Genomic DNA, 25,518 nt, shown 5'->3' with positions numbered 1-25,518 from the left:
GATGGAATGTCCATGCTTCACCCATAGAACGCCTCTCTGATGCAAATCGACATTTGTGCTGGTTTGCAAATACCAAAATCGATTCTGCCTCTGGTATGCATCAAAAAAGTATGCAAACGAAATTTCTTGGTAGTCTCTGCCACGGTGAATTCCAGTTTGATAAATGTTCTTCATAGAAGGACTGTGCACATCATTATACTGGATACAGAAATAAAAGTAGAATTGGCAAAGCCAACGGCTCTCGCTTTGTTGACCTTTTGACTTTGCCGATGGCAAAAGAAAGTGAGAGAGAAAAGCAGGTACAAAGATGCAGCCGCTGCTGAAGCTACATCTATCTGTAGGTACACACGTGCGTGATGATGAATATATGCACATGCCCCACAATCCACTGCATATGAAAACTTATGGAATGACACAAGAGCCATTTTCTTCCTTTTTATCTTCAAATCCAAGATTGCGAACATCAGTAAAAAGGTCTGATTCAGAGCTACTATTGTCCAAACTAGTCAGTCTGTAGCAGAAGGGGTAATGCCCACAACCCAAATTCAAGGCGATGAGGTATGCACATGATGCGTGATGGTAGTTCTGTAATCCTTAGGGTGGCCTTCCCCCAAACTTTTCCTCCATTTTTCCAATGTTTTCCAACTTAGTCCTCCATTTCTGCTGATCTGGTTTTTGTTGGGATTAGTATTCTGTGTGCTTTACCACTGCTAACCAGTGCTAAAGTGCATGTGTTCGCTCCTAAAACATTGGCATAAACCTGATTTGGCTCTTTCTATTTACTTGCAAGTCCCCAGTAATGTGGTACTACCTGTACCCAGTGCCCATAAATTAAATGCTATTAGTGGGCCTGCAGCAATCTTTGTGCCACCCCCTTAAGTAGCTCCCTAAACATTTCTCAGGCCTGTTATTGTAGCCTGTGTGTACAGTTTTAACTGACGTTTCAACTCGGCAAAATAAAACTTTTTCTAGGACTGAATCTTCACTTTTAATGCCAAAAAGACACCCTACGGAAGGCCCTAAATAACCCATAGTGCAGGGTGCTATTTATTTAAAAAGTTGCACATATAATTTTCAAGTTTACATGTCCTGATAGTGAAAAACACCTACATTTATTTTTCAGTTCTTTTGTGTCCCCAGACATGCTGGGGCTTGGGCATGGAGGAAGGTAATTCCAAACACATTTGGGAGTGGAAACCTCCAGAGCCTTCTCAAGCTGACACCAAGTATAATTACAGGTCACTCAGATCCAACTCTTCAGTACACCTCTGAACCTGTGGTAGACTCACAAGGACCCAACAAAGAAACGAGGGGGTAAAATATGGAAGATTTATTTGGTCTTGTGCATCAGTCTCACTCATCACATAAGAACCAATAGGATGCACAGTTCCAAACACAAAGGCTCCAGGCTACCAACTTGGGCAGGAGTCATTAGGTCTCTGCAAGCATTATGACATTATCAGTATTAAGAATTGGTAACTAGATCTGCTTTTATTTTCCCTGCTTGTGTTGCAGTACCATAGTAAGGATTGTGGTATGTATTTATTTGGCAGTGAGTACTGTTACTTTCTCAGTGAGGATTAGGATTTTTTATGTCCTGACAAATCACCACTAGATCTTTAGACTGTAAGAGTGAGAAACATGTTGCCCAGATTTGTAGGGCAGGTAGTTTAGGAATTACCCACACATGACCCCTCTTCTTTTGCAGATGCCTATAGTTGAGGTGTGAGACATACATCAGACTCAGCTGTAGGGGAACTAGATCATTGTAGCTAGCTTCCCCTATTTTTTGCTTTTGTTTTTAATCTTGACAGTGGTGCAGGTTATCATAAAGGTTTGTCCTTTGGACTCCCTTAGTCAATTTAAACACTTTTTTTTAGTTCTGAGAGAGCGTAATCTAAACATTACTTATTTAGATGTGAAATGCTTATACTTAACAAGGCTGCATTAATAATATTATTCATTGAAACGTATTTTGAACGTGGAGAATTATCGTATGCATATACTAATATCAACTATAAGAAATTATTGCTTGTATTATGATTAATTGAATATGTTAACACGTACGAAGATTGCATTTATTAGAATCCATAAGCCTTAAGTTAGCGTGAGTCGAAGAATTAGCTGTGTAGCTCTCATATTAAAGCATATTTTTCTGTTTCTCCAGTGTGCTGACTTGTAAAAGGGCCATGACCCAGCATTTGTTTTCTTCTTTGTTTTTTCAACAATGCTAGTTTTTCTCATCCGCATGCTAGCTGCTTTAGTATAAAGTCTATATGCTTTGCAACAAAATATGGAAACTTCCAAGGACATTCTACCATGGAAAAGAGAACTTTTGACCTGATGAATGTGCCAGAAAATGAAGTAACCCGGGATGTGCCACCTACGAAAAACGTCAATTATGAAGACCAATCAAAATGTTATAAACTATCGTGAAATGACAAGTGCATTACTTAATGTATAATTTGATAGGTTGACGATAGTGGGGTGAAGTGACTATCCAATAGAATTTTGGGGGAATGTATTATGAAAAAGGGATAAAAACTCATGACACAGGAGACTCGAGAGCATTAGGTAGGGAATGATATCGATTGCATCCAGAAACTCTGTCACTCTATTTGGTGATTTGAGACTTAGACAAAACCATCCTCATCCATAGACTGCCCCATTTACACTTTCCCTCCTTATGAGGGAAGTGTCCCCTGTCCTTAGATGAGTTAGACTGTTGGCGCTCTTACTGATGTCCTGAAGACGAAGACTGATCCTGTATGCTGACTCATTCCGAGGAGGGTAACTATGACAACTGCTATTGTAATTTGTCTAAATGCTTTTCCTTTCTAGGTACCAACTGTTGTATTTTCGGTTAGAAACCCTAGATAGATGTTTTCCAAATTGGTGTTCTAAATTGTTTTGCATGAAGTCCAACATGCTGATGCCAATTAGCGGTTAGATTAGGTATTCACCTTGACTGACACCAACGGACGTGACTGACATTGTACTATACTGAACTGGGCTTATATGATGATCTATGCATTCTGACTTGTGTATCTCTTATGTTAGTGTCTCAATGGTTCTGATCTTTACATTGTCAAAATCTTATCACAGTTGCCATATAGTGACTATGTTTCTTTCCTTCTTGGTTTTGAGATTAATACATCTGCTGTTAGATTGTAATCAATAGGGAATAAAATTCACAAAACTTCAACAAAGGTGTGGTTATTCGTGACTGAAAGGTCATGATTGCGCCGACAGTTAACTAAATGTCTAAACTGAAATATATTGTGGTGATATATGTTGATAACATTTTTGACATATTGCTTGACATATTGATCAGTTATCTCGTTCTACGGTGTCTCACCACTGGGTCAAAAGATTCATCGGCCTAAAACGAGTCCTAATGTGTATAAATTAACATATAAGGACGCATTAACAGTTCTGGTAGCAGAGCAATGGTTTGGCCCTTGGGGGCCCTAGGACGGAGATTCATTGTTTAATTTGTTTTTCTGTGATAATGCAATTCGGAGGTATGATGGGTTTCTAAGTTCGCTATTGGCTTTCCCGGGATCTCGGAGCCTGCCTAAATGAGTTGGGAATGTTCTCGGCGCCATAGTATGAATGGTTAGGGTCTTTGCGCTTGCCTAAAGCTTATGCTTATTGCAGATGGTTGTGGAAAATTTGTGTGTATTTAGGCCAAATTAAGTGTTGTTTGGCAGGAGTGAGCATACTCCACAGTATGATAGTAGGGAAGTCAGCGTACTTCATGTGAATGTAGCGCTTGTTGCTCAAAATTATCCACGTGGTTGGTTGTTGTGTACGGACTTGTTGAGGTTTAAGACTCCGGAGTATGAAGATAAATGTGGTTTATGTTGTAATCTGTACGGTTTAATAGGTCAATCGGGCGTGGTTGACAAAGTCAAGTTTGAGCTATATGAAACCTTCGATGGAGATTTGACAAATTCTAAAGTGCATTAGAAGGAGTCATTGACAAGTCGAGAGTAGAATTTGCGGGTCGAATTCTGCTTGCGTATGCGGGAACTGATAAGGGGAGAGTAGCGGCTGAGGCTTCAAGTGAAATCTCTGTAAAGTTCTGAAGCGAATGTGTTACCCTTTCTGTAGTAAACAACAGATTTGTGTTGTCATTTTGAGGTGCTCGCAATAATTTGCATTAGTTTATGTAAATTGTAAGGGTTCAGTGAGAAGCGGACAAGCCGCAAGACTTTGTCAGCTGCAGAGTGTGTGAGTGTGACGTCAGTGGTGCCGCGCTGAGATAGGTCAGATGGCGAGAGGGGCCGCGCACGGATTGGCTGCCGTCCGTGAGAGGCAATAGGTTGAGAAAGGGCGGGTGAAGAGTGTCCTGGGAACTAAGCCATTTATGATTAAATACGAAATAAGAGAATCGCAAAAATGAATTTTGTCAAAGCATTTAAGAGCGCTCTAAAGGGAGATGTATACATTGTCGCAACCGATGGGGAACCTACACCACCTGAGGGTACTCCAGCTTATACAGTTATGGAAGAAAAGGGTGTTGCACCTTGTTTATGGATGAAACAATGGCACAAATTAACAGAGAAAGAGGGGTGTCTAGCGTTCCCAGAACATGGGACATTTAATCCAAAAGTACTAGAAAATTTGAGGTGGATGTTAAGTACGCAGAAACCACCTCCGAGACCAGCACAATAAGAGGCTTTGGCGATCTGGGACTTGATGGCTCTTAAACATAGACAAGAAAGGTTTCAGAGAAGACTGAGAAGGGCAGAGAAATCCTATGCAGAGGCTAGATGGGACAATGAGAGCAAAATGTGGAGACGGGGAATTGTAGACGGGTTGAAGTTATTCCCAGCAATAACTCAGGGAGAAGAGACGCAGGGAAAGAAAGCCTCCTGTAAAACCGACAAAGATTCAGGCAAAACTAAAGAAAATAAAAGGTCCTGGGAAGAGGAAGATGATTCAGACGATGAAGAATTCATGGATAGATTGTTACATGACCGTCCGCCACCATATGCGCTGAGCGATAGTACTCCAAGTACTAGTTTGGATCCTGGGAACCAGACGCAAGAAAAGGGAGTTACGGATACAGCACAGACTAGCGATACAGCTTTGATACAGAATAGTGTCAGTGTACCCACTGCACCAGACTTACCGATACAGTTGCAGCCTCCACCGCAGATAAAGAGAATCTACCCTGATGTTCCAGTGCTTGAGACTACTACAAACTTAATAGTGCCGCCAGACCCGATATATACAAAGCCAAAGCTAATACAAATTGAATCAACTCCAAAATTAATGTCTCAACCGCCACCGCAGCTGATACCAGGGTATAACTGTAGGAGGCTGGACTGGCTTGTAGTGAGTACCAAGGGGTACTTACACCTTGCACCAGGCCCAGGTATCCCTTTTAGTGTATAGGGTGTCTAGCAGCTTAGGCTGATAGATAATGGTAGCTTAGCAGAGCAGCTTAGGCTTAACTAGGAGACGAGTCAAGCTCCTACAGTACCATTAGTGTCATATGCACAATATCATAAGAAAACACAATACACAGATATACTAAAAATAAAGGTACTTTATTTTTATGACAATATGCCAAAAGTATCTCAGTGAGTACCCTCAGTATGAGGATAGCAAATATACACAAGATATATGTACACAATACCAAAAATATGCAGTAATAGTATTAGAAAACAGTGCAAACAATGTATAGTTACAATAGGATGCAATGGGGACACATAGGGATAGGGGCAACACAAACCATATACTCCAAAAGTGGAATGCGAACCACGAATGGACCCCAAACCTATGTGACCATGTAGAGGGTCGCTGGGACTGTAAGAAAACAGTTAGGGTTAGAAAGATAGCCACCCCAAGACCCTGAAAAGTGAGTGCAAAGTGAACTAAAGTTCCCCAAAGGACATAGAAGTCGTGATAGGGGAATTCTGCAGGAAAGACACAAACCAGCAATGCAACAACGATGGATTTCCTGTTGAGGGTACCTGTGGAACAAGGGGACCAAGTCCAAAAGTCACAAGCAAGTCGGAGATAGGCAGATGCCCAGGAAATGCCAGCTGTGGATGCAAAGAAGCTGCTACTGGACAGTAGAAGCTGAAGGTTCTGCAGGAACGACAAGGGCTAGGAACTTCCCCTTTGGAAGACGGATCCGTCACACTGTGGAGAGTCGTGCAGAAGTATTTTCCTGAAGAAATACCGCAAACAAGCCTTGCTAGCTGCAAGTCGTGTGGTTAGGGTTTTTGGATGCTGCTGTGGCCCAGGAGGGACCAGGATATCGCCAATTGCGTCTGGGGACAGAGGAGGCATCGAGCAAGACAAGGAGCCCTCTCAGAAGCAGGCAGCACCCGCAGAAGTGCTGGAACAGGCACTACGAAGTGGAGTGAAACGGTGCTCACCCGAAGTTGCACAAAGGAGTCCCACGCTGCCGGAGGACAACTTAGGAGGTCGTGCAATGCAGGTTAGAGTGCCGTGGACCCAGGCTGGACTGTGCACAAAGGTTTCCACCGGAAGTGCACGGAGGCCGGAGTAGCTGCAAAAGTCGCGGTTCCCAGCAATGCAGTCTGGCGTGGGGAGGCAAGGACTTACCTCCACCAATCTTGGACTGAAGAGTCACTGGACTGTGGGAGTCACTTGGACAGAGTTGCTGGATTCAAGGGACCTCGCTCGTCGTGCTGAGAGGAGACCCAGGGTACCGGTGATGCAGTTCTTTGGTGCCTGCGGTTGCAGGGGGACGATTCCGTCGACCCACGGGAGATTTCTTCAGAGCTTCTAGTGCAGAGAGGAGGCAGACTACCCCCACAGCATGCACCACCAGGAAAACAGTCAAGAAGGCGGCAGGATCAGCGTTACAGAGTTGCAGTAGTCATCTTCGCTACTTTGTTGCAGTTTTGCAGGCTTCCAGCGCGGTCAGCAGTCGATTCCTTGGCAGAAGGTGAAGAAGAGATGCAGAGGAACTCAGATGAGCTCTTGCATTCGTTATCTAAGGAAATCTCCAAAGCACAGACCCTAAATAGCCAGAAAAGAGGGTTTGGCTACTTAGGAGAGAAGATAGGCTAGCAACACCTGAAGGGGCCTATCAGAAGGAGTCTCTGACATCACCTGCTGGCCCTGGCCACTCAGAGCAGTCCAGTGTGCCTGCAGCACCTCTGTTTCCAAGATGGCAGAGGTCTGGAGCACACTGGAGGATCTCTGGGCACCTCCCAGGGGAGGTGCAGGTCAGGGGAGTGGTCACTCCCCTTTCCTTTGTCCAGTTTTGCGCCAGAGCAGTGCTGAGGGGTCCCTGAACCGGTGTAGACTGGCTTATGCAGAAATGGGCACCATCTGTGCCCATGAAAGCATTTCCAGAGGCTGGGGGAGGCTACTCCTCCCCAGCCCTATCACCATTTTCCAAAGGGAGAGGGTGTAACACCCTCTCTCTGAGGAAGTCCTTTGTTCTGCCTTCCTGGGCCAAGCCTGGCTGGACCCCAGGAGGGCAGAAACCTGTCTGAGGGGTTGGCAGCAGCTGCAGTGAAACCCCGGGAAAGGCAGTTTGGCAGTACCCAGGTCTGAGCTACAGGCCTGTGGGATCATGGGATTGTGCCAACTATGCCAGGATGGCATAGAGGGGGCAATTCCATGATCATAGACTTGTTACATGGCCATATTCAGAGTTACCATTGTGAAGCCACATATAGGTAGTGACCTATATGTAGTGCACGCGTGTAATGGTGTCCCGCACTCACAAAGTCCGGGCAATTGGCCCTGAACAATGTGGGGGCACCTTGGCTAGTGCCAGGGTGCCCACACACTAAGTAACTTAGCACCCAACCTTTACCAGGTAAAGGTTAGACATATAGGTGACTTATAAGTTACTTAAGTGCAGTGTAAAATGGCTGTGAAATAACGTGGACGTTATTTCACTCAGGCTGCAGTGGCAGGCCTGTGTAAGAATTGTCAGAGCTCCCTATGGGTGGCAAAAGAAATGGTGCAGCCCATAGGGATCTCCTGGAACCCCAATACCCTGGGTACCTCAGTGCCATATACTAGGGAATTATAAGGGTGTTCCAGTATGCCAATGTAAATTGGTAAAATTGGTCACTAGCCTGTTAGTGACAATTTGAAAGAAATGAGAGAGCATAACCACTGAGGTTCTGATTAGGAGAGCCTCAGTGAGACAGTTAGTCATAACACAGGTAACACATTCAGGCACACTTATGAGCACTGGGGCCCTGGCTGGCAGGGTCCCAGTGACACATACAACTAAAACAACATATATACAGTGAAAAATGGGGGTAACATGCCAGGCAAGATGGTATTTTCCTACACAACCCCCCCCCCAAACGAAGGACAATAAGACTAGTCATTACCTGATGGGTCTTCATTGTCTAAGTGGAAATATCTGGAGAGTCCATCTGCATTGGAGTGGCTACTCCCAGGTCTATGTTCCACTGTATAGTCCATTCCCTGTAGGGATATGGACCACCTCAACAATTTAGGATTTTCACCTTTCATTTTTTTTTGCCAAAGTAGAGGTTTGTGGTCTGTCTGAACAATGAAGTGAGTGCCAAACAGGTATGGCCTCAACTTCTTCAGTGCCCAGACCACAGCAAAGGCCTCCCTCTCTATGGCAGACCAACGCTTTTCTCTAGGGGTCAACCTCCTACTAATAAAAGCAACAGGTTGATCCTGGCCCTCAGAATTAAGTTGTGATAGGACTGCCCCTACTCCTAATTCAGATGCATCAGTTTGGACATAGAATTTTTTAGAGTAACAAGGGCTTTTCAAGACAGGTGCAGAGCACATGGCCTGCTTCAGCTCCTCAAAAGCTTTCTGACAGTTTGCTGTCCATAATACCTTTTTAGGCATTTTCTTGGATGTGAGGTCATTAAGAGGGGTTGCAATGGAGCCATAGTTCTTAATGAACCTCCTGTAATACCCAGTGAGGCCTAGGAAGGCTCTCACCTGAGTCTGAGTAGTAGGGGGAACCCAATCTATAATAGTTTCCCCTGAAGTGCTGCAATCTGTTCCCCACCAACAAGGTGTCCCAGATAACCCACCTTCCCCTGCCCTATCTGGCACTTTGAAGCCTTGATAGTGAGGCCTGCCTTTTGCAGGGCCTCCAAAACTTTCCATAGGTGGACCAGGTGATCATCCCAGCTGGAGCTAAAGACAGCTATATCGTCCAGATATGCTGCACTAAAAGCCTCCAGCCCTTGCAGGACTGTGTTCACCAACCTCTGAAAAGTGGCAGGTGCATTTTTCAATCCAAAAGGCATTACTGTGAATTGGTAATGGCCTCCAATGGTTGAAAATGCAGTTTTTGCTTTTGCATCTTCTGATAATTTGATCTGCCAATACCCTGCAGTCAAGTCAAAAGTGCTTAGATACTTGGCAGATGCCAGTGTATCTATGAGCTCATCTGCCCTGGGTATAGGGTGAGCATCAGTTTTGGTTACTTGGTTGAGACCTCTATAGTCTACACAAAACCGCATTTCCTTCTTTCCATCTTTGGAATGAGGTTTTGGTACAAGTACCACAGGAGAGGCCCATGGACTTTCAGAGTGCTCAACCACTCCCAGTTCTAACATTTTCTGCACCTCTTGTTTTATGCAGTCTCTGACATGGTCAGGCTGCCTATAGATCTTACTTTTGACAGGCAAGCTGTCTCCAGTATCTATAGTGTGCTCACACCAAGAAGTGGTGCCTGGCACAGTAGAGAAGAGTTCAGAAAACTGACCCAGGAGATTTATGCAGTGGTCTTTCTGCTCAGCAGTAAGACAATCTGGCAGTACAACCCCTTCCACCAGAGCATCTTGTTCTGTGGAAGAGAAGAGATCAGGGAGAGGGTCACTCTCTTCTTCCTGTCCCTCATCTGTTGCCATGAGCAGGGTGAGATCAGCCCTGTCATAGTAGGGTTTCAGGCGATTGACATGGAACACCCTAAGGGGACTCCTGGCAGTGCCTAAGTCAACTAAGTAGGTGACTTCACCCTTTTTCTCAACAATTGTGTGGGGTCCACTCCATTTATCTTGGAGTGCTCTTGGGGCCACAGGCTCCAAGACCCACACTTTCTGCCCTGGTTGGTACTGAACCAAAACAGCCTTCTGGTCATGCCATTGCTTTTGGAGCTCTTGGCTGGCCTGATGGTTTTTACTGGCCTTTTTCATGTACTCAGCCATCCTTGATCTGAGGCCAAGTACATAGTCCACTTGCTTTGGAGCTTTTAAAGGTTGTTCCCAACCCTCCTTAACAAGTGTTAGAGGACCTCTCACAGGGTGTCCAAAGAGGAGTTCAAAGGGGCTGAAGCCCAATCCTTTCTGGGGTACCTCCCTGTAAGCAAAAAGGAGGCATGTTAAAAGGATATCCCATCTGCTGCGGAGTTTTTCAGGGAGTCCCATAATCATGCCTTTGAGAGTTTTGTTAAATCTCTCCACCAGTCCATTTGTTTGTGGATGATAGGGTGTAGTGAACTTGTATGTCACACCACACTCCTTCTACATGGCCTTTAAGTAAGCAGACATGAAATTGCTTCCCCTGTCTGATACCACCTCTTTTGGGAAGCCCACCCTGGAAAAGATTCCCAGGAAGGCCTTTGCCACTGCAGGAGCTGTAGTGGTCCTTAGAGGAATTGCTTCAGGATATCTGGTGGCATGGTCCACTACCACCAAGATAAACCTATTGCCTGAAGCAGTAGGAGGGTCAAGGGGGCCAACTATGTCAACCCCTACCCTTTCAAAGGGAACCCCAACCACAGGCAGTGGAATAAAGGGTGCCTTTGGAGTGCCACCTGTCTTGCCACTGGCTTGACAGGTTTCACAGGACTTGCAAAATTCTTTTGTGTCCTCTGACATTCTAGGCCAATGAAACAAGGGAACAAGCCTGTCCCAAGTTTTCATTTGCCCCAAATGTCCAGCTAAGGGAATGTCATGGGCTAGAGTTAGGAGGAACTTTCTGTACTCCTGAGGAATCACTAATCTCCTGGCAGTTCCAGATTTAAGATCCCTTGCTTCAGTGTACAAGAGGTTGTCCTCCCAGTAAACTCTGTGAGAGTCACTGACATCCCCATTTGCTTGTTTGACAGCTTGCTGTCTTAGACCCTCTAGTGTGGGACAGGTCTGCTGTGCCACACTCAGCTCCTCCCTGGCAGGCCCTCCTTCACCCAAAAGCTCAGCAGTGTCTGCTTCCAGCTCCTCTGGTGTAGGTTCTGCACAGGGTGGAAATTCTTCTTCCTCATAAGTAGAATCCACTGTAGAGGGAGGGATAGTAGGTAGTGCTTTACTTCTACTAGCCCTAGCTTTAGGGAACACTTGGTCCATTGTTCCAGGATCCAAGTCACCCTGTCCTTTTTGCTTTTTGGCCTGAGCCCTGGTTAAAGCAAAAATATGCCCTGGGATGCCCAGCATTGCTGCATGGGCCTCCAACTCCACATCTGACCAAGCTGATGTCTCTAAATCATTTCCAAGTAGACAGTCTACAGGTAAATCTGAGGCAACCACAGCTTTCTTTGGACCTGTAACCCCCCCCCCCCAGTTGAGATTTACAACAGCCATGGGGTGGCTAAGTGTGTTGTTGTGAGCATCGGTTACTTGGTACTGGTGACCAAGTAGGTGTTGTTCAGGGTGGACCAGTTTCTCTATTACCATTGTAACACTGGCACCAGTGTCCTTGTAGGCCTGAACCTCAACACCATTTATTAGGGGTAGTTGCTTGTACTTATCCATGTAAGGGGACAAGCAGGCAGTGTCACTAGGTGTGACAGAAACTGTCTTGGGACTAACTACCCCAGTTTCTATTATGGACCCATAAGTGAACCCAACTACACCCTTAACTTGACTGTTGCCAGCAGTCCCACCACTAGTACCACTACTGCTAGGGGCACTAGAGCTTGATGTATTAGTGGTGGTAGGCTCAGGGGGTTTACCTGGACAGGGCTTATCCCCTGGCCTATGGCCTCTGTTTTTACACACAAAGCACTAAGGCTTTTTAATGTGTGTGGGTTGAGAAGAAGAGGAAGAATTTGTTTTATCCCCACCCTCTGAGGGTGTTTAAGATTTGAAGTGGGATCTTTGGTTTTACCCTTATCCCCATGCTTATCTTGAGATTTTTCACCATCTTTCTTCTTGCCATCCTTGTCACCACCTGTATGAACTTTTCTGTTCACTCTTGTTCTGACCCATTTGTCTGCCTTCTTTCCCAATTCTTGGGGAGAGGTCAGATCTGAGTCCACTAGATACTGGTGCAACAAATCAGACTAACAATTATTAAGTATATGCTTTCTCAGGATTATGTTATATAGGCTTTCATAGTCAGTCACTTTACTGCCATGTAACCACCCCTCCAAGGCCTTCACTGAATGGTCAACAAAGTCTTCCCAGTCTTGTGAAGACTCCTTTTTGGTTTCTCTGAACTTCATCCTGTACTGTTCAGTGGTTAAGCCATAACCATCTAGGAGTGCATTCTTAAGAACTGCAAAATTATTGGCATCACTATCTTTCACAGTAAGGAGCCTATCCCTACCCTTTCCACTAAATGATAGCCATAGGATAGCAGCCCACTGCCTTTGAGGGACATCCTGTACAACACAAGCCCTCTCAAGTGCAGCAAACCACTTGTTAATGTCACCCCCCTCCTTATAAGGGGGAACTATCTTGTGCAGATTCCTAGAATCATGCTCTTTTGCAGGATGACTATTGGGAATACTGCTGCTGCCACCATGGGTTTCTAAACCCAATTTCTGTCTTTCCCTCTCCACCTCTAAGGACTGCCTATCCAAATCCAGCTGTTGCTTCTTGAGCTTCAGTCTGGTTTGTTCCACTCTCAATCTATTGAGCTCCCTTTCTAACACTCTGTCATCAGGGTGGGTGGGCGAGGCATGTCTAGAGACAGAAGTATGCTGAGATAGAACAGAAGGAGACCTGGCCCTAACAGAAGGCACCCTAATAGCTTGACTAACAGAAACAGCACTTCTACTATGATGAGAAGGGATACTCTTACTGTGATGTGAGACAACACTATCAGTATGGTGTGACTCTACATCAGTACCAGCTATGCTAGGTGGTTTGCTAGGGGGCAGGCTTGGAAGTTTCCCTCCCACATATTTTGCTAGGGGTGCCCCAGAATCAGATTGGGAACCATCAGCTAACTTTTCCACAGGAGTGCCAGCTCTGGCCTTATCCTGTTCAACAAGCATATTTACCAACAGTTCTCTAGAGGGATTCTTCCTTACACTTAAACCTCTTTCTATGCAGAAATTCCTTGCATCTTTCCAGCTAAGGTTATCATAAGCAAGTTTGGACAGATCAACAGTTTGGCCTGTGCCAGACATTTTAGAAAGTGTTTAAGTGATAGAAAAAAGGAAGAAAACGTTTTTCAGGACTTTTTAGAAAGACAGAAAAAAACATTTTAAACTTTTTAAGAACTTTTTAGAAAGTTAGAGGTACTTTTCAGCACTTTAGAAAAGAAGTGAGAAAAGAAATGCAAAACTTTTTGGTTAGGTGTACATACACTGAACTTGTTTTGTATATTTTTCTCTTATGAAAAGTACAATGAAAAAAGTGGTAAGTAGTTACAAAGCACTTATCCCACCGCTGCACAACCAATGTAGGAGGCTGGACTGGCTTGTAGTGAGTACCAAGGGGTACTTACACCTTGCACCAGGCCCAGGTATCCCTTATTAGTGTATAGGGTGTCTAGCAGCTTAGGCTGATAGATAATGGTAGCTTAGCAGAGCAGCTTAGGCTGAACTAGGAGACGAGTGAAGCTCCTACAGTACCACTAGTGTCATATGCACAATATCATAAGAAAACACAATACACAGATATACTAAAAATAAAGATACTTAATTTTTATGAGAATATGCCAAAAGTATCTCAGTGAGTACCCTCAGTATGAGGATAGCAAATATACACAAGATATATGTACACAATACCAAAAATATGCAGTAATAGTATTAGAAAACAGTGCAAACAATGTATAGTTACAATAGGATGCAATGGGGACACATAGGGATAGGGGCAATGCAAACCATATACTCCAAAAGTGGAATGCGAACCACGAATGGACCCCAAACCTATGTGACCTTGTAGAGGGTCGCTGGGACTGTAAGAAAACAGTTAGGGTTAGAAAAATAGCCCACCCCAAGACCCTGAAATGTGAGTGCAAAGTGCACTAAAGTTCACCAAAGGACATAGAAGTCGTGTTAGGGGAATTCTGCAGGAAAGACACAAACCAGCAATGCAACAACGATGGATTTCCTGCCGAGGGTACCTGTCGAACAAGGGGACCAAGTCCAAAAGTCACAAGCAAGTCGGAGATGGGCAGATGCCCAGGAAATGCCAGCTGTGGATGCAAAGAAGCTGCTACTGGACAGTAGAAGCTGAAGGTTCTGCAGGAACAACAAGGGCTAGGAACTTCCCCTTTGGAGGACGGATCCCACACGCCATGGAGAGTCGTGCAGAAGTATTTTCCTGAAGAAAGACTGCAAACAAGCCTTGCTAGCTGCAAGTCGTGTGGTTAGGGTTTTTGGATGCTGCTGTGACCCAGGAGGGACCAGGATGTTGCCAATTGCGTCTGGGGACAGAGGGGGCGTTGAGCAAGACAAGGAGTCCTCTCAGAAGCAGGCAGCACCCGCAGAAGTGCCGGAACAGGCACTACAAAGTGGAGTGAAACAGTGCTCACCTGAAGTTGCACAAAGGAGTCCCACGCCGCCGGAGGACAACTTAGGAGGTCGTACAATGCAGGTTAGAGTGACGTGGACCCAGGATGGACTGTGCACAAAGGATTTCCGCCAGAAGTGCACGGAGGCCGGAGTAGCTGCAAAAGTCGCGGTTCCCAGCAATGCAGTCTGGCATGGGGAGGCAAGGACTTACCTCCACCAAACTTGGACTGAAGAGTCACTGGACTGTGGGAGTCACTTGGACAGAGTTGCTGGATTCAAGGGACCTCGCTCATCGTGCTGAGAGGAGACCCAGGGTACCGGTGATGCAGTTCTTAGGTGCCTGCGGTTGCAGGGGGACGATTCCGTCGACCCACGGGAGATTTCTTCGGAGCTTCTAGTGCAGAGAGGAGGCAGACTACCCCCACAGCATGCACCACCAGGAAAACAGTCGAGAAGGCGGCAGGATCAGCATTACAGAGTTACAGTATTCGTCTTCGCTACTTTGTTGCAGTTTTGCAGGCTTCCAGCGCGGTCAGCAGTCGATTCCTTGGCAGAAGGTGAAGAGAGAGATGCAGAGGAACTCGGATGAGCTCTTGCATTCGTTATCTAAGGAAATCCCCAAAGCAGAGACCCTAAATAGCCAGAAAAGAGGGTTTGGCTACTTAGGAGAGAAGATAGGCTAGCAACACCTGAAGGAGCCTATCAGAAGGAGTCTCTGACGTCACCTGCTGGCCCTGGCCACTCAGAGCAGTCCAGTGTGCCAGCAGCACCTCTGTTTCCAAGATGGCAGAGGTCTGGAGCACACTGGAGGAGCTCTGGGCACCTCCTAGGGGAGGTGCAGGTCAGGGGAGTGGTCACTCCCCTTTCCTTTGTCCAGTTTCGCGCCAGAGCAGGGCTGAGGGGTCCCTGAACCGGTGTAGACTGGCTTATGCAGAAATGGGCACCATCTGTGCCCATGAAAGCATTTCCAGAGGCTGGGGGAGGCTACTCCTCCGCAGCCCTAACACCATTTTCCAAAGGGAGAGGGTGTAACACCCTCTCTCTGAGGAAGTCCTTTGTTCTGCCATCCTGGGCCAAGCCTGGCTGGACCCCAGGAGGGCAGAAACCTGTCTGAGGGGTTGGCAGCAGCAGCAGCTGCAGTGAAACCCCGGGAAAGGCAGTTTGGCAGTACCCAGGTCTGAGCTACAGGCCTGTGGGATCATGGGATTGTGCCAACTATGCCAGGATGGCATAGAGGGGGCAATTCCATGATCATAGACATGTTACATGGCCATATTCGGAGTTACCATTGTGAAGCCACATATAGGTAGTGACCTATATGTAGTGCACGCGTGTAATGGTGTCCCCGCACTCACAAAGTCCGGGGAATTGGCCCTGAACAATGTGGGGGCACCTTGGCTAGTGCCAGGGTGCCCACACACTAAGTAACTTAGCACCCAACCTTTACCAGGTAAAGGTTAGACATATAGGTGACTTATAAGTTACTTAAGTGCAGTGTAAAATGGCTGTGAAATAACGTGGATGTTATTTCACTAAGGCTGCAGTGGCAGGCCTGTGTAAGAATTGTCAGAGCTCCCTATGGGTGGCAAAAAGAAATGCTGCGGCCCATAGGGATCTCCTGGAACCCCAATACCCTGGGTACCTCAGTACCATATACTAGGGAATTATAAGGGTGTTCCAGTATGCCAATGTAAATTGGTAAAATTTGTCACTAGCCTGTTAGTGACAATTTGAAAGAAATGAGAGAGCATAACCACTGAGGTTCTGATTAGCAGAGCCTCAGTGAGACAGTTAGTCATAACACAGGTAACACATCCAGGCACACTTATGAGCACTGGGGCCCTGGCTGGCAGGGTCCCAGTGACACATACAACTAAAACAACATATATACAGTGAAAAATGGGGGCAACATGCCAGGCAAGATGGTACTTTCCTACAATAACCCTGTAGCGGAACCACCGTTAGTACCTGTTCCGGGTACATTGGAACAGATCTATGGTGTAGAGGCTCCAAGGAGTCTAGGTCCAGGTCAGACACCTGCCGCTATATCGTTACCCATTACCGTTGGTCCCCCGTACCATTGTATGCACAAGGTAAAACAGGGATGTGTGATCAGGGAGTGATGACACAGGAAGCGATAAGAGGATGGTCTATGGGAACTCCACAGATAATGGCTTCTGGAGAACAAGTAAATGAGCAGCCCAGGCCCTTAATGGACCTTAGTCCAGTGGGGGCACCTCTCGAAGCGATGCGTCAAGCAGGATTGGGAGTTTTAACTCCCCAAACCATGAGTACAAATACCCCACACTCTCCAATGATACATGCAGGGAACATTTCACTGCAGGGTTTTACAATACAGCAGTTAAACGAATGGTTAGAGAAAACCTATACCTCAAAAAAGACTGCAGTGACTACAATTGAACCTGAGAAAGAAAAACAAGATGAATACCTGAATTTTGTACGACTAGGGGCAGAAGCTGCCGAGTTAGTGGAAGGGACAATGGGAGTGAATAGATTGGAGTCCTACACTGAGGCAGAATTGAGATACTTATGCCCCAAGATTACCAAAGAGGTAAGTACATCAAAGATTAGCGAACTTGGCAGACAAATACAATATTGACATCGGAAACACTAAGCATTTGAAAAGGAGTTACAGACTAGATTTTGACTCAAAAGATTTTGAACACATGAGGTCTGCAGGCATGAAGGCACATCTGAGAGAACTGTTGCAGAGTGCACACATTTGGGGTACATTAGAGAAATGGGAAGGCCGATGGGCAAAGAAAAGGGATAAAGGAAAGGGTGATAGCCCAGGGTCTAATCAAGCCAAGACCTCGCCTGATCTGGAATCAGTGAAACTATTGCCTATGAGAGAAACAGCTGGTGGTGTTTTAGTGCATGTGCCGTGGTCTAGAGGAGATATTTTGTCTTTTACAAACGATTATCCTAGATTGAGAGAGAAGCCGATTGAGTGGAATCAACAAACGGACAGGTTTGTAAAACTTGCAAAGTGTCTCTGGGAAGACTTGAATACTTTGTTTGAGATTATTGTTCCGCCTGATTTGTGGCTCGAGTGCAAAAGAGGGGTAGATTGGCCGACGAAGGAGCCGGCAACAGATAAAGTGTCTGGAGCACCTTCAGAAGAGGTGATGAAATATTATCATAAAGTAATTGAGTTTTTGAAACAAAAGGTGTCGCCGAAGGTGACCGATTGGCAGAAAATAGACCGGACCTCTCAAGAGGTTAAAGAGTCAATACATGCTTATTATGAGAGATTGTTAAAAGCGTTCAAACATTACAGTGGTACTGAGACTATTGAACCAAAGGACATGAATCACCTTGTGTTTAGATTTGTCGAAGGGTTGAGACCAGAGGTTAGCCAAATGATTAAGAATCATCTGATTTGTTGGCAAGCTAAACCGATTGATGAGGTATTGCAGTATGCAAAGTACTGTAGTGATGAGATCGAGTTGAAGCAGAAAAAGCTGAAGGAAAAGGTTATGGTAATGCAGATAAGAGCTGCACAGGCTGGAATACAGGGAAATGGAGTTCAACATATGATACAGCTTCATCCGCAAATGAATGGTGTGTTTCAGGCACAGCCGAGAGGCCGAGGTTGAGGGTTTGTGAACCGCGGTTCGGACATAAATAATGTTGCCGTCCAAAATGATGTTCAAGGGGTGAAAAAGATGTCACCATGTCACGCGTGCGGGGGCGTGGGGCATTGGAAACGGGAGTGTCCGAATATGGTGCAGGATGGTGCAGTTCAGCAAAGCATTAATGTTGGTACCTTATAAAATTCACAGGGCTCAAGAATAAGACCTCAAAACCCGAATTTTCAGAATAATCATGTACAAATGCAAGGGGTACAGCCCATGCAGCAGATGCAAATGCCACGTTTCCAAACAATACCAATGCAACCAGTGCAACAGCAGATTCCTATGGTGCCTAGACAGCAAATGCAATTACCAATGGCTCCGATGGGACAGCAACAGATGATGCTTCCTCAGCAGGTCACAGGTCAGGTAACAAATCAAAACAATACTGTGCAACAATTCCCACTACGAGGTGAAAATGGCATGAATCAGGACTGGTCAGATGATAGCTCAGACAGTGAGGAGTGCAGGCTTGCAGCATCCTTAGAGGTGGATCAGAGAGGCCCATATGTAGAAGGGAAGGTGATGGTCTATAGGGTTTCATTCCGGGTTGACACAGGAGCCACACGCTCCACAGTTAGAAGTGCAGAAGTTCCAAGATTACCTCAATCAGGGCTTACTATACGGGTGGTTGGAGTAGCAAACCAGTACCTGACTAACCCGATTACAGATCCAGTACAAGTTGAAATTGGCAACTTCCAAGGTCTACATAGATTTGTAGTTTGTGATTCAAGTCCAGTATCCCTACTGGGAAGGGACTTACTATGTAAGACAAAATGCTCAATTATCTGTTCCAATGATGGAATTGAAGTACAAACAAATAGCGACGATGAAAGAGATGAAAGTCAATTACTAGAGGAAGAAGCAGGGACAAATGAAGGCTATCCATTAATTACCTTATTCCCGGTGCACACATTGATCGACCTACCTGTCGACTTGCAAGGAACAGTGACAGAGAAAGTGTGGGACTTGACCGGAAAAGAAGTAGGATTAATAAAAGGGGTAGAACCAGTCAAAGTTCAGATCAAGCCGAATGCAGTGTTCCCACAGGTGTCACAATATCACATGACTCAAGATGTCCTCATTGAGGTGTCACAAATAATTGCAGATTTTCTCAGACAGGGAGTCCTGAAAGAAGTCTTGAGCAGTCCGTGTAACTCTCCCATAATGGGTTTAAAGAAGCCCCGTGGAAAGGTTCGAATTGTCCAAGATTTGAGAAAAATAAATGAAATTGTGATAAAATGCTGTCCTGTGGTACCTAAACCAGCAGTAATAATGTTCCAAGTTCCCTGTGATGCTGAATGGTTTACCGTAGTAGACCTATCACAAGCCTTCTTTTCAATACCACTATATGAGGACAGTCAATTTTTGTTCAGTTTCAAATTTCTGGATAAGGTGTACAGTTGGTGCAGAATTCCTCAAGGGTTTTCTGAGTCCCCATCCATCTTCAACCAGATATTGAAAAAGGATTTGGAACCTCTTGTGCTGCCTTTTAATTCAACTCTTGTGCAGTACATCGATGATCTGCTAATTGCGTCTAAAACCAGAGACAGTTGTAAATACGATACCATTGCATTACTAAATCATCTGGGAAAGAATGGACAAAAAGTGTCACCCAGAAAATTACAATATTGTCAGAAAGAAGTAAAATACCTGGGACATTTGATTGAGAAAGGGTCCAGAAGGATATCAAAAGAAAGGATAACAGCTGTCTTGCAAATGAATCCCCCAACAACAAAAAGAGATGTCAGGATGTTTTTGGGAATGGTGGGTTACTGTCGTCAGTGGATACCCAACTTCTCAATCATTTCAAAGCCATTAATAAAACTGACAGGAAAGGAAATCAAAGATGAGCCATATACTATAACCTTATCAAAAGAAGAACTTGAGTCATTTTTAGAATTAAGAGAATGCATGTGCACAGCACCAGCATTGGGAATGCCAGACTACGAGAAACCTTTTCTGTTTTTTTGTCATGAACGTGATGCTTGTTCTTTGTCTGTCTTAACACAGGTCCACGGAAGATGCAAATCGCCCTGTAGCATACTTTTCAGCTACCTTGGACCCTGTCGCAGCAGCCTTACCGGGTTGTTTGCATGCAGTTGCAGCAGTTGGTCAGAGCCTTTTACAATGTGAAGGCATAGTCATGGGATACCCTCTGACAGTAATGGTCCTAAATTCAGTTGAAATTCTGTTGACACGAACTAAGACTCAACACATGACAAATGCACGTCTCACTAGGTATGAGACAACCATACTGGGGTCACCTAATGTCACTCTCAAAAGGTGCACTGTACTGAACCCGGCAACTTTACTTCCTAATGAAAATGTTGAGATTAAAGATGGGGAAGAATTTGAACATGACTGTCTTGAGGTGACTGAACTGTGCACCAAACCTCGCCCAGACATACAGGATACCCAGTTAAAAGAAAATGACTGCATTATGTTTGTCGATGGGTCCTGTCTAAGAGATTCTGCAGGAACACTGAGAGCTGGGTATACACTATGTACTATAACTGGCATTGTTGAAGCCTCCTGGCTCGACAAAGTGTTCTCTGCACAAGTGGCAGAATTGATTGCTCTTACAAAAGCATGCCACGCAGCTGTAAATTTAAAGGTTACTGTCTATACTGACAGTAGATATGGATTTGGAATTGTGCATGATTTTGGTCAACTCTGGTCACAGAGGGGTTTTATGTCTTCCTCTGGTTCCCCTGTAAAAAACGGTGAACAGATAAGAGATTTGTTGCATGCGATTCAGTTACCTCTCGAAATTGCCGTGGTAAAAGGCAGTGCTCACACCAGATCACAAGATTTTGTGTCTATGGGAAACGGCTATGCAGATCAAGTTGCAAGATTTTGTGCGCTGAACTGTATATCGTTTAAGGAACAATGGGAATTGTTACCACAATCTGAAAACGACACACATTTAAATATGGCATTACGAGTGGTTGACACCTTAGATGAACTGAAAACATTACAAGTTCGTGCGAGCAAAGAAGAAAAACGCTCCTGGCAAAGAATGCAATGTGTACAAAGAGCTGATGATTTATGGGTTTCAGATGAGGGAAAGTTGGTCTTGCCGAATAGCCTTTTGTCGCAGTTTGCCCGGCTCTATCATGGGCAGGCACATCTGGGAACGGATGCCATGATAAGGTCTTTTAAAATTGATTGGTTTAACCCAAAATTCAGGCATGCCGCGGAAATCACTTGTCACAGGTGCGTCATTTGTCAACAGATGAACGCTGGAAAGGGAACTGTGGTAACTTTGAGCCACATTGGAAGAGCTGGAGGTCCATTCAACAAAATGCAAATGGATTTTATTGAGATGCCTGTTTGTGGAGGATAGAAGTACGTGTTGGTGATAATGTGTGTTTTCTGTCATTGGATTGAGGCATATCCCACACGTAGGAATGACAGTCTTACAGTTGCAAAACTACTACTCAGAGAACTGATACCCAGGTTCGGGTTTCCGGTTTCTATAGAATCAGATAGAGGGAGACACTTCGACAATGAGGTGATTAAACTCTTGTGTGCCGCACTTAACATTGAACAGAAGCTGCATTGTAGCTATCGTCCTGAAGCATCAGGACTAGTAGAGCAGATGAATGGTACTTTGAAATCACGAATGGCAAAAATGTGTGCTGCAACTAATATGAAGTGGCCAGATGCCTTACCTCTAGTGCTAATGTCAATGAGAAACACACCAGACAAGAAGACAGGACTGTCCCCACATGAAATACTCATAGGCAGAGCTATGAGATTACCAGCAGTACCTGCGAATGCACTAGTGAATATTACAGATGATATGGTGTTGGATTACTGCAAAGGTTTGGCTGACGTGATCCGCTCTTTTTCCCACCAGGTGGAAGCTAACACGTTGCCGCCGATTGGCGATCCAGGCCACCTCTCTACAAGCTGGTGATTGGGTGGTTGTCAAGAAGCACGTAAGAAAATCCTGTCTAGAACCACGTTGGAAAGGGCCATATCAAGTAATATTGACGACCACCACTGCTGTGAAGTGTGCCGGGGTTCCCAACTGGATACATGCCAGTCACACGAAAAGGGTAACGTGTCCTGTTGAAGAGGAACTTGAAGTTTCCGGTACAGCCACCTTGGAGGGTGGTGTCTCAGGGTCAGAAAACAGTCTAGAAGGAACTGAAATTTCCGGAGAGCCCACTGAGAACGGCCTTGTCCCTCAAACAGTCAATGAGTTCGAAAGAGGTGGCAGAGTGCCTATCTCAGTAGAGGCAGCAGGAGAACTAAGTCAAGGAGAGGTTCTCCCAGAAGTAGACGAATACGGGCTAGAGCCCGAACCCAACTTAGAACCGGAAGAAGAAAGAGAAGGAGAAACTGTAAATACAAACGTGTCAGAGTTTCCTGAACCAGTTGCAGGTCAGTCAAGAGAAAACACCATATCACAAGAGGAAGGTGCTGTCCAATGTCCTGAAGGAAAACATCGAGAAAAGACACATAGAGGTGATAATTGGCCAGACAAATCACATCCTAAGATAAGGGAGGTATCAAATGACACAATAATAGAAGAGAGTGATACCTCACAAGCAGATGATTTAAGTGAAGGAGAACAACAAGGTGAACAAAGATTAAAAAGAAAAAGAATTGCAAACAGAAGATATACAGGTCCCGAATGGGCATATGCTACAACCTCTGAATGGCAACAAGAGTTCCTAGCATTTTGTTTTGATTGAGAAGTACCAGGCCAATACTACGGCACCTGAATAAGTCAAGAAAATCGTTTGGCTAAATTGAAAACTAGAAAAAAAAAGAGACTTAGAAGCTACTGGATGTGACACTGAAAACCTAATTTGACTTTTTAAAAGAACCTGATTACGACAAGCTGCTAACCTGAATTGACGAAAGGGGTCCTGGAGTGAGTGAAGGCGCTGTAATATACGCAGAAGAAATTATTTTTTTCTCTTCTTTTTCCTTCTTCTCCTTGGGTTGATTGTCGATCTGCTATTCTGATTCTATACAAACATGGCTTACAATAGAAATAGCAGCAAGGGAAATAAGGTGTGTGGTTGGTTAGGTCTTATAATAGGTGTCGTGTGTGCAGTGATAATTGTGGGAGTGATTATAGGAATGCCATGGATAGAGAAAGAAACTATTAGCGCTACCTCAAAACCTGAAACTACTACTAAACTAACACCATGGGAGAAATTTGAGCAGGATGCAAGACATATGCATGAGGGAACTAATGCAAAGGGAGAACTATCTACTAATGTCTTCTATCGCTTACTAAATGAATATGTGCAAACTATGGATGCGAAAGATTGTTATGTTTGCACTAAAATTCCTTCATCTGTGCAGGAAGGGGTCACTTATCATAGCCTCCCTCTTACTTATGGAATTAGTTGCAGCTTGCTACTAACAAGATTCTATAATCAAGAGCATGTGCAATATTTTTATTCAAATTTGGATGTTGTGTTTTCTTTTGTGCCTGTGATTGAGTTCTTGAATAAATTAGCTAAAGAGCATGATATAAAAATGGTTAGAGGATTCTTTGAGCCAACACTTACATATGGCACTGCCTATGCTCACCGCAATAATTTGACTTGCTTACTATCGCCTGTAGAGAAAAGCTTTTTAGATCACACAGATGATAGACGCAAAGCACTGAAAGAAAGATTAGAAAAAGGATTAGAGAAACGTACATATGCAAATGATTATGCTTACACTGCAATCAAGACCCAAGGCAAACTAGCTATAGATGCATTACATGTAGGTAGGCTTTGTATATATAGGCCAAAATCTGAACAGGATAATTTGTTTGTGGGAACGAGTGAATGCAGACATGTGTTTTTGTTTCAGAGCAAGTGGACCTTTATGCTGAATGGACAAGACCCAGCGATTCCTGGAATCTATTACATCTGTGGGTTAAATGCTTATTAGCGTCTCCCTAAGGGGTGGTATGGGACATGTTATTTGGGAATAGTGTTCCCAATGATATACCAAATTGATGACTTAAAACAAATACCTAAAACGTCTGAATTACAACATCCTAGACAAAAACGAGAATCAGTGGCGGCTGTCATTGGTGATATATTTGGAGCTATAATCCCATCAGTAGAGGTTATCTTGAATTCCATGAAAATTCAAAAGTTGTCTACTATAGAGGATAACATGTTGACTAATTTTACAGGAGCTATACTCCTAATGGATACTGAACTTGCTGCAGAAAGAGCTATGACTCTTCAAAATCGGCTTGCTTTAGACATTCTTTTAGCAAAGAGTGGAGGAGTCTGCAAAATGCTTAATGAGCGTCATTGTTGCTCATTTATCCCGGATAACAGTAAGAAAATTAGAAGCATGCTTACTATAGATAGTGCAGATTTGAAGGATCTGAAAGAACCTGGTGTTTGGGAGAAATTTGGGAAAGTAATTGCCCGAGTCGGAAGCTGGCTTACTAACATTTGGAATGGGGTACTTGCAAAAATTCTCATGGGTTTACTGATTGTTTTGATTTGTCTATTAGGATTATGGGGGGCATGTAAAATTAATGACAAGGTAAAAAGAAATTGGACCAAAAGAGCCAGACGAAATGAAGAAAGTGAAAGAGAGAAAATGTTCAATGAAATATGGGAAAGTTCTCATAAAGGGCAAGATGTTGAAATGCGCATCATGCGCAAGGTGAAAAACTAGACTAAAGAAATATTTGTGATGACGAGCGTCATCAGAGGAGGGACTGAGAGAGTGTAATCTAAACATTACTTATTTAGATGTGAAATGCTTATACTTAACAATGCTGCATTAATAATATTATTCATTGAAACTTATTTTAAACGTGGAGAATTATCGTATGCATATACTAATATCAACTATAAGAAATGATTGCTTGTATTATGATTAATGAATATGTTAACACGTACGAAGATTGCATTTATTAGAATCCATAAGCCTTAAATTAGCGTGAGTCGAAGAATTAGCTGTGTAGCTCTCATATTAAAGCATATTTTTCTGTTTCTCCAGTGTGCTGACTTGCAAAAGGGCCATGACCCAGCATTTGTTCTCTTCTTCGTTTTTGCAACAATGCTATTTTTTTCTCATCCGCATGCTAGCTGCTTTAGTATAAAGTTTATACGCTTTGCAACAAAATATGGAAACTTCCAAGGACATTCTACCATGGAAAAGAGAACTTTTGACCTGATGAACGTGCCAGAAAATGAAGTAACCCCGGATGTGCCACCTACGAAAAACGTCAAT

This window comes from Pleurodeles waltl, chromosome 10 (assembly GCF_031143425.1).
Source record: "Pleurodeles waltl isolate 20211129_DDA chromosome 10, aPleWal1.hap1.20221129, whole genome shotgun sequence".
Classification (NCBI taxonomy): domain Eukaryota; kingdom Metazoa; phylum Chordata; class Amphibia; order Caudata; family Salamandridae; genus Pleurodeles; species Pleurodeles waltl.
Note: the sequence above shows the minus strand (reverse complement) of the source record.